At 37.9% G+C, this 14494-nt stretch overlaps 1 protein-coding gene across 1 annotated transcript in view; it reads right to left on the reverse strand.

The window, feature by feature from the left end:
- Window positions 1–14494, reverse strand: part of SPIDR (scaffold protein involved in DNA repair) — a 129530-nt gene that overhangs the window by 45925 nt on the left and 69111 nt on the right.

Below are 14494 nucleotides of genomic sequence, written 5' to 3' on the forward strand. Positions count from 1 at the left end.
TAATAAACATCTACACATCCAATGACAGGGCTCCAGAATACATAAAACAAACTCTAACAACACTGAAAAGAGAAATTGACAGTTCCACAATAATAGTAAGAGACTTCAACACACCACTCTCAGTAAAGGACAGAACAACTAAAAAGAAACTCAGCAAAGATACAGAAGACCTCAGCCAACTTGACCTCATAGACATATATAGAACACTCCGTCCAACAGCTGCAAAGTAAACATTCTTTTCCAATGCACATGGAACATTCTCCAGAATAGACCACATCTTAGGCCACAGAGCAATTCTCAACAAAATCTAAAATGTTGAGATAATTCAAAGTATCTTCTCTGACCACAATGCCATCAAGGAAGAAATTAACAACAGAAAGAGCAAGGAAAAAAAATCAATTACATGGAAACTAAATAATACCCTGCTTACAAAAATGGAACATCTTTCCATTTACTTAAATCTTCTTTAATCTCTTTAAGCAGTGTTTTATAATTTTCATTATGGAGATCCTTCACATTCCTGTTTAAATTTATTCCAAGGTATTTTGTTATCTTAGAAGCTATTGTAAATGGAATAGTTTCCTTAATTTCCCTTTAAGATTTCTCATTGTTGGTGTATAGAAATTCAACTGATTTTTATGTGTTGACCTTGTACCCTGCAACTTTGTTAAATTCCTCCATTAGATCTAGAAGCTATTTTGGACTCTTTGGGATTTTCTATATCTAGGATAATGTCATCTGTAATTAGAAATAATTTTACTTCTTCTTTTCCAATCTGGATACTTTTTATTCTTTTTCTTGTCTTATTGCTCTGGTTGGGATTTCTAATACAATACTGAATAGAAGTGAGAGCAGGCACCCTGTCTTTTTCCTGATTTCAAGGGAAAAGCTCTCAGTCTTTCTCCATTTAGTACAATGTTTGTTGTTGGCTTTTCATATACGCACTGAATCATACTGAGGAACTTCCCTTCTATTGCTATCTTCCTGAGGATTTTCATCAAGGGTGTTGGATTTTTTACAATGCTTTTTCAGCATCCATAGAGATGATCATGTGTTTTTTTTCCCTTTGCTCTATTGATGTGGTGTATTGCACTGATTGATATTCTAAAGTTGAACCATCCCTGCATTCCTGGAATGAATCCCACTTGGTCATGGGGTATAACTCTTTTAATATGCTGCTGCTGGATTCTGTTCACTAGTATTTTGCTGAGAATTTTTGTATCTATATTCATAAGGGATACTGGCCTATAGCGTTCTTTTCCTGTAGAGTCTTTGTCTTGTTTCCGTATCAGGGCTATGTTTGCTTCATAGAATGATTTAGGAATACTCCTTCCTTCCTATCTTTTGGAAGAGTTTAAACAGCCATGGTGTCAATTCTTCTCTAGATGTTTGGTAGAATTCCCCAATGAAGCCATTTGGTCCAGAAACTTTTTTTTGTTGGAAGGTTTTTGATCACTGTTTCAATCTCTTCACTTGTTATGGGTCTGTTAAGGCTTTCTATTTCCTCTTGAGTCTGTTTGGGTAGGCTGTGTGCTCCTAAGGATTTGTCTGTTTCATCCAGGTTATCCAGTTTGTTGTTGTACAGTTGTTCATAATATTCAGTCATAATTCTCTTTATTTCTATAGGTCTGTTGTAATGTCTCTTGTTTCTTTTCTTATTTTGGTTATTTGCATCTTTTCTGTTTTGTCAGTCTAGCTAAAGGTTTGTCAATTTTATTGATCATTGCAAAGAACCAACTTCTGATTTTTTTTTTAATTCTCTCTATTGTTTTTCTGTTTATTTATGTATGCTCTGATCTTTGTTATTTCCTTTCTTCTTGTAGACTTAGGCTTAGTTTGCTCTTCTTTCTAGATCCTCAGATTGCAGCGTTAGGCCATTGATTTGAGATCTTTCTTAAATTTTCTTGTAGGCATTTATTGTTGTAAGTTTCCCTCTGAGTACTGCCTTTGCTGCAGCCCATAAGTTTGGTATGTTGTGCTTTCATTTTCATTTGACTCTAAGAAATTTGTGATTTCTCTTTTGATTTCTTCCTTAACACATTGGTAGTTTAATAGTGTGTTGTTTAGTTTACATATCTTTATGTATTTTTCTTTTTTTTTTCTGTTGCTTTCTAGTTTCACTCATTGTGGTCTGAGAAAATACTTTGAATAATTTCAATCTTCTAAAATTTATTGAGACTTACATTGTGACCTAACATGTAGTCTATCCTGGAGAATGATCCATGTGAACTGGAGTAGAAAGTATATTGTGCAGTTGTTGGGTGAAGTGTTCTATATATGCCTGTTAAATCTAGTTGGTTTTTAGTGTCATTCAGGTCTTCTGTTTCCTTGTTGATGTTCTTTCTAGATGTTCTGTCCAATATCAAAAGTGGTGTTTTGAAGTCTCCAACTATTATTGTAGTGCTATTTCTACCTCCAATTCTATCAGTGTTTACTTTATATATTTCTGTGCTATGATGTTGGATGCATATATATTTATGATCATTAAATCTTCTTGATGAATTGACCCTCTTATCACTATATAATGTGCATCTTTATCACTTCTAACAGATTTTGTCTTAAGGTCTACTTTGTCTGATATTGAGATTGCCACCCCAATTTTCCTTGGTTATTATTTGCATGGAATATTTTTTTCCATCCTTTCACTTTCAATCTATTTGTGTCCTTGGGTCTAAAGTGTGTCTCTTGTAAACAGCATATAGTTGGATCATGATCTTTTTATCCATTTTGTCACTCTCTGCCTTCTGATTGGAGCATTTAATGCATTTACATTCACTGTAATTACCAATAAGAAGTGACTTACTTCTGCCATTTTGTTATTTTTTGTGTCTTAAGCCTTCATTCTCTTTTTTCTTTAATACCGTCTGCTTTTGTGTTTTGTTTATCATTGTGAGCCATTTTGGTTTCCTTCCTCTTTTCTTTAATGTATGTTTTTTAGATAATTCTTAGTGGTTACCATGAATATTACATTTAAGAGCTTGTATTTATAACATCCTAAGGTAAGTTGGTACCAGCTTAACTTCAGAAACATACAAGAAATTATATACCTATACTATTCCTCCCCCACCCACATTTTGTTGTTGTTATCACAGATTACATTTTTATATTTCATGTGTCCTGTAACATAATTTTATCCTTGCATTCTACACATTTGTCATTAAAAAGCATGAAGGACAAAACAATTAGAATTTTCAAGCATGAATACATTATTCCTAGCTCTTATAATTGTCCATGGAATTCCCTTTATTATCAGTCTTCCTTTTTATATTTGGCTTTGAATTACTTTCTAGTGTCTTTTCCTTCCCATCTGGAGAACTGTCATTAGTAGTTTTCGTGGGGCCAGTCTTGTGGATGTGAACTCTCTCAGATTCCATTCATCTGGGAATGTTTTGATTTCACCCTAATTCTTTTTTTTTTTTAAATAATATTTTATTGTGTTTTCAGTGAAGGTTTACACAGCAAATTATGTTCCCTTTTGACAATTTCTAAAGAAATTGTTTAGTGACGTTAGTTGCATATTTCACAATGTGTTGACATTATTTTTAATTGGGTTCTGGTTTTTCCATTTCCTGTACTCTTTTTTCTCTGCTCCTTTAACTTCTCATCTTTGTTTTAGAATAATTGTTGACCTGTTGGCCTCATATAAATGGTTCTTTTAATGGAGCATTTTACTCATGGATAATATCCTTTATTTTGTGAGTCAAATAAATTTTATTTCACTAAAAGGTAACGTCAGGGGAGAGTTTTGATTCAAGGTTTAAAGAATATCTCACAGTGATAGTCTCAAGGAGTCGTCTAGTCTCAAGTGGTCCAGGAGGTATGGACTTTTTAAGAATTTGAGTTCTGTTCTAAGTTTTTCTCCCATTCTAACAAAATTCATCTATTGTGACCTGATCAGAATGGTTAGTAGTGGTAGCCAGGCACCATCTAGTCTTTCTGGTCTCAGGGTAGATGAGGCTATGTAGACTAATAGGTCTGTAGAATAGTTTCTTCTCTGAGACTTTGGTTTCCTTCTTTCTCTTTTGCTCCTAATAAGTAGAGACCAATAGCTGTATCTTCGATGGCTGCTCACAAGCTTTTAATACCCCAGATGCTACTTACCTCATTAGGATGCAGAATATAAAGTTTGTGATGTCAATTGACTGAGTTGTCCTATGAGACTAAGGTCCAAAGCCTTCAAACCAAGAAAACCATTCTTGCAAGGGGTTTGGTTATGTCTGAGAAGTATCTGTAACTGTGTCCTCTATGAATATATCTGTGTGCACACACATATCTGTATGTACACGTACATATAGATACTTTTATCTGTGCACAAATATGTACTCACCTGTACCTACCCATACACATATATGCATATACGTCAACATATGTAACCATACACACATTTTCTGGTTATTTTTGGTGTTGTTACCAAACTATACATGTCATAATCTTTAAAGAAAATTTTGTTTATTTTGTTGTTGATGTTGTTGAGAATATACACATCAAAATATACATCAATTCAAAAGTTTCTACATGAACAATTCATTGACTTCGATTACATTCTTCAAGTTGTACAACCTTCTCACCCTCATTTTCTGAGTTGTCCCTCCTCAGTAAATAAACTCACTGCCCCCTAGGCTTCCCATCAAAACTTTTGAGTTGCTGTTGTCAATCTGATCTCATATAGATACTTTTTTCTTTTGTACCTTAGATGAAGGCTTGCTGAACAAATAGTTTCTCATTAAATAGTACACATATTGCCATATAACAATGGTTAACAACACCATGACATGTCAACACTGTACCTTCTCAACCTTGGGTTCCCTATCACCAGCTTTCCTGTCCCCTCCTGCCTTCTAGTCCTTGTCCCTGGACTGCTGTGCCTCATTTAGTCCCATTTTGTTTTATGAGGCTGTCCAATCCGTAGCTGAACAGTGAACTTCGGGAGTGACTTCACCACTGAGCTAAAAGGGTGTCCGGGGGCCATACTGTCGGGTTTTCTCCAGTCTCTGTCAGGCCAGTAAATCTGGTCTTTTTTTTTGTGAGTTAGAATTTTGTTCTACATCCTTTTCCAGCTCTGTCTAGGACCCTCTGTTGTGATCCCAGCCAGAGCAGTCAGTGATAGCTGGGCACCATCTAGCTGTACTGGATTCAGTCTGGTGGAGGCCGTGGTATCTGTGGTCCATTAGTCCTTTGGACTAATCTTTTCCTTGTATCCTGTTCTCTTCATTCTCCTTTACTCCTGAAGGGGTGAGACCAGTGCAGTATCTTAGATGGCTGCTCACAGGATTTTAAGACCCAAGATGCTACTCACCAAGGTAGAATGTAGAACATTGTCTTTATAAATTGTGTTATGCCAATTGAGCTAGATGTTCCCCGAGACCATGGTCCCCACAGCCCTCCGCCCAGCAATTCGGTCCCTTAGGGAGTTTGGAAGTGTCTATGGAGCTTCCATGACCTTTCCTTGTACAAGTTGTGCTGGCTTCCCCAGTATCGTGTACTGTCTTAGCCTTCATCAAAGTTACCACTTACCTATTGTCTATTTAGTTTCCCTCCCACACCTCCCATCCTTGTAACCAACAAAATTGTTTTTGTGTGTAAACTTTTACATGAGTTTTTACAGTAGAGGTCTCATATAATATTTGTCCTTTTGTGATTGACTTATTTCACTCAGCATAATGTCCTCTAGTTTCGTCTATGTTATGAGATGCTTCACAGATTCATCATTGTTCTTTATTGTTGCATAATACTCCATTGTGTGTATGTACCACAGTTTTTTTATCCATTCGTCTGTTGCTGGGCATCTAGGTTGTTTCCATCTTTTTGCTATTGTGAACAGTGCTGCAACGAATATGGGTGTGCATATGTCTATTTGTATGATGGTTCTTATTTTTCTAGGATATATTCCTAGGAGTGGGATTGCATTTTGTAGTGCTTTTTCTTTTTTTGTGGTGCTGACGTTTTCTTTATTCTTCTTAATCTCCTGCACTGAGTTCCTTTTGTTTGTGGATTTCTTTTCATTTCTTCTGTTTTTGTTTTTATTGAGACTTTATGTTTTTCTTCTTTATTTTGATGAGTAGGTTTGTTAACTTTCTTTGTGTTTATCTTGAAATTTACCCTTATCTTCCTAGATTTAAACCAGTCTATTATTACTTGGTATTGCCTTGCCTTCCTCTCCATTAGAAGGTTCTATACCTACACCGTTTATTTCCTCTTTTATTGTTCTAATGCTGTTGTCATTTATAGATTAACCTCTCTGGTTCCCTGTTGTAATTTCTTTTAGTTTTGCATACTCCTTAAGAATTCACTTCCTACATTGGTATCTGGCTAGTCCAATCCTGTGTCCTATATTTAGCCTGTGGTCTGATGTTGTTTTTTCTCAGATCAAAGGACTCTTTTTAATAAGCCCTGTAAGTTTTGTTTGGTTTTTACATAGTCCCTTAATTTCTGTTTATTTGGGAAAGTCCTAATTTCGCCATCATATCTGAACGAGAGTTTTGCAGGATATATTATTCTTGGCTGGCAATTTTTTTCCTTCAAGGTTTTATATATGTCATCCCATTGCCTTCTTGCCTGCATGGTTTCTGCCAAATAATCGGAGATTAGTCTTATTGTTTCTCCTCTGTATGTGACTTTTTGTTTTTCATGAGCTGCTATCAGGATTCTTTGTCTTTCATTTTTGTCTTTGGTGATTTTCTTTTGGGGTCTATCGTATATGGGTTTGTTGAGCTTCTTGGATGGTCAGCTTTTCATCTTTCATGATATTGGGGAACTTTTCTGTCAGCAATTCTTCAATGATCCTCTCTCTGTTTTCTGTTTTCTCTCCGTGTTCTGGAACTCCGATCACTGGCAGATTTTTGCTTTTGATTGTATCCCACATAACTCTTAGCGTTTTTTCATTTTTCTTCATTCTTTTTTCTGATTTTTCCTCAGAGTTGTAGCCAAGTGTTTGTCTTCAACTTCACTGATCCTATCTTCCATCATTTCAGACCTGCTCCTCAGCCCTTCTATGACACTGTCCATTTCTGAAATCTTGTTTATCATTTGGATTTTAATTGTTGTTTTTGTATGTTTTCTAGTTGTGAATTTATTTTGGCATTTTGTTCCTGTATTATTTTCTTGAATTCTTCCTTTTTTTGTCTGTATTTTCCATGAATTTGTCTACTTTTCCCCCATTTTTGTCTGCTTTTTCCTTCAACTCTTGGATAATTCTGAATATTAGAGATTTGAATTCCCTATCAGTTACATCTAGTGCCTTTTGTTCTACTGGAAGATCACCTGGTATTTTATTTTGGATGCCTATTGGAACCATCCTGTCCTGTTTTTGTAAATGTTTTGATATTGTCTGCTGTCTTAGGGGCATTCAGTGGTTATTTTCCTCGTTTATTGATTGTAGATTTGTTTATTTCATCCTGCTTTTTTGTTTTATTTGGTTATGTCTGAGCAGGCAGGCTGTGCGTTCTTTGTTGTTTGCTCGTCTGGGGCATGATAATTTTCACCGCCTTCTCTAATGGGCAGGGTCACTCACTCAGGTATGGTACAGCAGGGCAGGTCCAGCTGAAGAGGAGTTGCTGGAATGGGTTGTTTGTGACACATACCAGGGCTGACAGTGCGGACCAGGAATCAGTGCAGGGCAGGTTCCAGTAGGCCATGTCTGTGCTGCTTGGGAGTGTGATGTTCAGCACACGGTGCAGTTAGGCAGGAAGGAGGGGGTAGATTGTGATGTGTGGAGCTAAGATGGGTATGGGAAAATGAGAGAGAGGAGAAACAGGAGCCAAAAACACACACACAAATAAAAAAGAGCACTAAGGGTGCTTGCTATTGGAGTGGAGTGATGAGACACTGACTAATGAGGAAAAACAAAAATAAAAAAAAGAAAAAGGTAAAAGAAAAAAATGAATAAATTGAGAAGCTGGAAGTGAAAGACAAAAAAGGGAATAAGAGAGAGAAGAAAACAAAAAAAACAAAAACAAAAACAAAAAAAAATAAAAAAAACAAGAAAAAAGAAATGCCCCCAGGGATGTTCCTGTGTGTCTGCTCAGAGTAAGGGAGTAGAAGCCGCGCAGTACTGCCCAGCTAGAAGGGTCTCCCAAGCTAAGAAAAGAAAAAGAAAACAAGCAAACAAATCAAAACAGAACATATCAGAGAAAACAAACAAGCAAAAAAGCCTCCAGGGTCCCCACCAGTGTGGCAGCACAGGCCGGGAAGCAGTTTCACAGTCAAGCGGTGTTTCACAGCCTTTCAGGAAGAAGCAAAGATGGCATACGGAGCCAGATATTTGAGAGAAAGGAGGGGGAGTGGTGAGAGATAAGGAAGAAATCTAAAGAAGGAGAAAAAAGCAACACCAGCAGCCAACAAAAGGCACTCAGGGAGCCGGCCAGTGCGGGCGGGTGGAATCCAAGCAACACCAGTGTGCTTCCCAGCCAAGAGACTGTGGCTGTAGGAAGCAGAGGAAGCTAAGTGGGGATGAAGAAGGGTGGGGGGTGGTAAAGCCTATATTGCTGGTTACCAGTTGTTCTGTCTCCTGCTGGAAGCTCCATGAAGCTGCTTTCTCATACTCCCTGTTTGCTGATCTCCAACAGGAGTCCAAGATGGCGGATCCGTGCTGCTGTAGTTGATAGGGGACCTCTGCATGTATCTCTCCTAGCTCTCTTTTCTCAGTAAGTTTCTTATTCCATTCGTGGTTGGCTGAGTTCTTTATCTCTTCATTTGATGCGTAGGATTTCAGGACTGACGTGTGACTCTGTTTGGCTTAGTTTTTCTGATCTTTGCTGCAGAGGGCCAGCGTGGTGCTTCTGAATATAGCACCATGTTGCCCAAAAGTGATTTCAGGGGATATTTTTTATTTAATGTGTAAAGAGTATCTCAGGGCAATAGTTTCAGAGGTTCATCTAGACTCCATGGCTCCAGAAAGTCCAGAATCCATGAGAGTTTGAAATTCTGTTCCGCATTTTCTCCCTTTTAATCAAGATTCTTCTATAGAATCTTTGATCAAAATGTTCAGTAGTGGCTGGCAGCCACCATCCAATTCTGGTCTCAAGGTAAAGGAGGCAGTTGTTCATGAAGGCAATCAATCACACTGATTTCCTCCTTCTATTCCTGACTCCCCTTCTTACTCTGTCACTCCAGGCAAATAAAGACCAATTGTGCCTTGGATGGCCATTTGCAAGTTTTTAAGACCCCAGGAACTAAGCAACAAACTAGGAGGTAGAACAGGACTAAATATGTTATTAGGCCAGTTATCTGGGAGGTATCGTTAAACCATGACACTAAACCTCCAAACAAAGGAACCAAATCCCATGAGGTGTTTGGTTTTATGTAAGCAGCCTCAGTACCTATTCTTTTTTTTCTTTTTTCTTTTTAGTAAAGCAAAAATAAAGTTTTATTTGGCATATATTCAAAAAGGACAAAAGTGGGAAAATGGACAACCGTGCTGCCACTGCCATGTCTGCCCGAGTCCAAAGAAATATCACAGAACAGACAAAAGTGGAAAAACGGATAAGCATGCTGCCACAGCCATGTCTGCCCGAGTCCAAAGAATATTACAGAATAGGCAAGAGCGGGAAAACGGATAAGCATGCTGCCACAGACACATCTGCCCGAGTACAAAGAATATTACAGAATAGGCAAGAATGGGAAAACGGACAAGCATGCTGCCACAGCCATGTCTGCCCGAGTCCAAAGAACCATTTCAGAGTCATCAGTATATATTAACATTACAAATGGGCAAAACCATTGAAAGCTTAGCCTTTTCAGATTGGCTAGAAACTGTGAGTCTACATTTTGAATTGTCTTTCTTAACAATCATTGGTACAGGTTCACTCTCATTCTTGAAGAACCAGTTCCCTGGGTATTCTTGGTTGGCGGGTTTTTCTTTTTTCTTTCAGCATTTTAAATATATCATTCCATTGCCTCTGGCCTCCAATATTTCTGATATAATATAATTAGGGATCCTCTGTATGTGACTATTTGCTTCTCCTTACTGCTTTCAGGATTCTCTCTTTTTCCTTACTCTTTGAGAGTCTGACCATGATGTTTCTCGCTGTAGATCTCTTGAGTTTCATCTGTTTGGGGTTCTTTCAGTTTCTTGGATTTGTAGATTCATGTCCTTTGTCAGATTTGGGAAAGTTTCTGTCATTATTTCTTCAAATACTCTTTCTGCCCCTTTTACTCTCTCATCTCCTTCTGGAATTCCCATGATGTGTATATTAGGTCTCTTGTTGTTATCCCATAATTCCATTAAACTGTTAAGCTTTCTTGAAGCTCCTTTCTTGTTGCTCTTCAGCCTCTGTAATTTTGACTATCATGTCCTCTAATTCGTTGATTCTTTCTTCTGAATGATTAAATCTGTTGTTAAATCCTTCTGTTTTGTTTCTCATTTCACTTCTTGTCCCATTCATTTGCAATATTTCTGTTTGGTTTATTTTTATCTTTTTTTATATCCTCATTTTGTTCTTGCACTGTTTTCCTTATTTCTTTTAGATCTTTATCTATGTTTTCCCTCAACTCTTTAATTATGTTTCACATTGTTGTATTATATTCTTCCATTCTTTTTTATTATTTTGCTTTCCACAGATGCACTTTCACTCGCTTCATCATGTTCATGTGGATGGGCCATCATTTCACTTTACTTTGTTTCTTGTGATTTTTTTGTTGGGGCATAGGAATTTTCAAGGGTGTTAACATTCTCAGTTCTCCCCAGTACTTGATGTTTTTGCCCATGCTATTTTCTGTCCCTCTCTGTGATAGCTCCTTCTCCCTCCTGGTTTAATTAGGATTCTAAAGTTCCAGATTTCAATTTGCAACTTTCAATGTCTCCCAAACAAATCAGAGAACATGATTTGGTCAATCCGTCCACTAGAAGACACCGCCACTCTGGCGAGATATTGTACACTAATCAATCTGTCCACCAGGGGGAGAATCTCCTCTATGTGGTTATTACTCCCTTCCCTTCTCTGTTTCTGCAACTATATTTTCACTTGGAAATCCCACACCCATTGAGCCCTCTTTGGGGCTGTGCTTGCCCTCCAGTTTTGCCCGAGGCTTCCTTTTCTGCTCTGTGGTGGCTGCTTATATCTGAGTTGGAATTCAGCAGATAGAAAGGCAGACTTTACTCCTTTCAGCAGGAGGAGGGGCTGGCACTCCCCAGAAGGGCCTTCAAGAGATCTGTCCTGTTTGTTCAGAGCTCAGAGCCCCATTTCCCGTGTGGTGTTTGGGGAGTTGTCTCAACATAGGTGACTGGTCTGCTGGCTCCACTGCTGGGAACCTTCTTGGGAGTTCATATCAATGCAGCAGCTGACAGTTACTGGGTGTGGGAGGGGTTTTCATGCTGTGAATGGACCCCCAGGGAAGTCTGCCTTTGTGCTATCAGAGTTTCCCTGGTAGACTGTCATCTATGAGTGCAGCATCCACTCAAGATGCCTGTTTTCTAGCACACAGCAGTTTCACTCAGTAGTCCTCAGTGCCAGTCAGAAGGGGGGACAGACAGACCCAAACTGACCTCCAGGTCTGTCCTGTTGGTTTTGGGGTGCTGAGCTATGGGGTGTGCAGGGAGGCAAGTAGAGTGCTGCCTATGGGAGCAGACTCCATTGTGGTGGCCTTCTGTAGTACTTCACAGCAGCCTTGCAGCTGACAGTGTCTGGCTGGGGGAGGGAGTGTCACACTCCAATCAGATCCCCAGGGAAGTCTGCCTTGTTGCTATCAGAGCCCCCATGGAGTATGTTGGCTGTGAGTGTAGCCTCCACTGAAGATGTCTGCTTCCTAGCACACAGCAGACGCAGTCAGCAGTCCTCAGCACTGAGCAGATTGGGGAGCAGACAGACCTGAACTGACCGCAGGGAGGTCTATCCTGTTGGTTACAGAGGCTAAGCTATGAGGTGTACAGGAAAGCAGGCAGAGGGTTGATCTTGAGAGCAGACTCCACTGCAGAGGCCTTCTGTAGCAATTTGTAGCAGCCTTGCAGCTGACAGTGTCGAGGTGGGGGAGGTGCTGACATACTCCAAATGGACCCCTGGGGAGGTCTGCCTTGTTTGTTTTAGATCAGAAGCTTGAGTCCTGTCTGTTTGTACAGGCAGGGGTGTGGTGGTTAGGGAAGTTGGCTCTTTTGCTAGGGCTGCTTCCTCCGTTCACAGCAGGTGGCAATCCGTGTCCTGTTGGAGTGGCAGGGACAATGGAAGAAGCGATTTGTTGTTGATTTATTGATTCTTGTCTGTTTACAGTCACTGCTGTTATCCTCTGCTCCCTGACTCTGAGTCCCTCAAGGCTGAGTACCTTTTCTTTGTTGTATTCCTTGTAGTATTTGTAGTGGATGGTCAGAATGATGGTTCTGTTTATGCTGCTATCTTTCCAGAATTATCCTTCATGAGGTCATTTTAAGTTTCACCTCTTTTTTCTTCTAAGAAAAACTGCTTCTTGCACCTGTCTTATGCTTTGGGTCTTCAGTAGGTACTTCAAGAAACTTTTTGATATAAATTGGTTCATTTGGAAAGTGCACTGAAAAAAAGGATAGATTGTTTTTGAGGTTTCATTATACCAATCAAAATAAACTTTTGATTGGTATAAAACCCAAAACCAAACCCCCTGCCGTTGAGTTGATTCTGACTCATAGGGACCCCGTAGGGTTTCCAAGGCTGTAAATCTGGCAAAAGGAGGCCTCAAAAAGACAAAAACTTATTCTAAATCTGTTTCTCCATAAGATTCTTTAAAGTATGTAGAAAACAGGGTTATAAAATATAATATTTTCCTCCTCCAGTGGTATTATGAAATTAAATGATAATATTCCTTCAATAAATTTATTCTGATTGGTTTATAGTTAGATAAGCACTTATATAAATTGAATACGCCTAAAATTCTCTAAAATTAAGGACATTTGACCTGAAGTATTTTCTATGATAAAAAGAGGTTATAGAAACTTAACCAATAAACTTTTTAAAAATTGAAGTTCACATAATTTAGATACTTTAAAAACTAGACTAGATTAATAATTTTAGCTTAGTAAGAATAGCTGTTTTCTCTGAGTTACCATTGTTAAGTACAATATAAGCATACATATTTATTCTATTTGAGTTTGCTTTATCTAACTTATACAAGTTTACTGATAGAACAAGCTAGACTTATTTCTACTAAATATTTAAGATTATGAAATATGTAAATTTATGCTTAACCAAAACGTATAATTCTAACACATTTTATTTCAATAGTAGTTATGTTGTGTGATATATAGACTTGAAGATTACATAATTTCTAAGAGTTTTAAGTAACTTTAAAACTTTGAACTGACGTTAATTTGAGTTAATGGGTAATCATTGCATATTTAAATCATTCCTAAGACAGAATACTGAAACACTGATTACTAAGCATAATTTTCAGTTTATATGATTTTGCTTCCAATATTTATGTTACACAGAGGTTATAACTCTGGGTCTGTTAATGAATGTGTTCATTTTTGCCACTTTTTAAGTTCTACTATATGAGAGATTATGGAAAGTTGTATTATGCATATTTATGAGCCCTACTGATCTGCAAAAAGAAAGCTGGTGTGGGACACATAGTTCATAACTATCCACCCCCCTCAGTTTTCTTTATAAAATAGAACTAAATTACTTTTCTTAAAAGTTATAATATTTGTTAGTGGTTGAGACTACACCGAGGAGAAATAGTCTGAAAGAAATATAACGGTGTACATGCTTCTGTTTTTCAAGGAAAAAGTTTGTTTTACCAAAAGCAATGTTTGCTTTATTTTGTTCTGTCTCCAAATGCTTTTGCACTCTTCACACTTACCAAGCATTTAAAAAATTTGTGTATTTGTCAGAGGGGTAATTATTGACACTAACCATATCAGAAATTAAAATTGAAAAATGTTTAATTAAAATGCTCATTTATTAAATCATCTGGAGATAGCAACAATGAATGTATTGCATGTTAATGACATCTTAATAATATTGTGAAGTTAGTTCTGACCTTGCAGATCCTCTGAGATCAGACCTAAAATAAGCTGTCAGTTTGTTCCAGAATATAAAAAATCATACTAAATGAGAAAACTTGGAAACAAATTTTATTTTCCTTGGTTTATAATACTTGAGACCGAATGGCTATGAAATGTGTTAAAATTTTAACAATGCCTGCTCAATTTTTTGTTGTTGTTGGTTTTTTTTTTTTTACATTTGAGGATTTTTATTTATTTATTTATTTTTACTTTTATTTTTTTCCAATTCTGCTGCTATTCTCACTTTAGACGAAGGCTTACAGAACAAAATAGCTTCTCATTTAACAGTTACTACACATGTTGCCCTATGACAATGGTTAACAAACTCACAACACATCAACACTATCCTTACTCAACCTTGGGTTCCCTATCACCAGCTTCCTTGTCCACTTCTGCCTTCTGGTACTTGTCCCTGGACTGCTGTACCTCATTAGTCCCATTTGGTTTTATGGGGCTGTCCACTCCCAGGCTGAACGGTGAACCTCGGAGATGACTTCACCACTGAGCTAAAAGGGTGTCTGGGGGCCA

Source organism: Trichechus manatus, unplaced genomic scaffold (genome assembly GCF_000243295.1).
Source record: "Trichechus manatus latirostris isolate Lorelei unplaced genomic scaffold, TriManLat1.0 scaffold00038, whole genome shotgun sequence".
Taxonomy (NCBI): domain Eukaryota; kingdom Metazoa; phylum Chordata; class Mammalia; order Sirenia; family Trichechidae; genus Trichechus; species Trichechus manatus.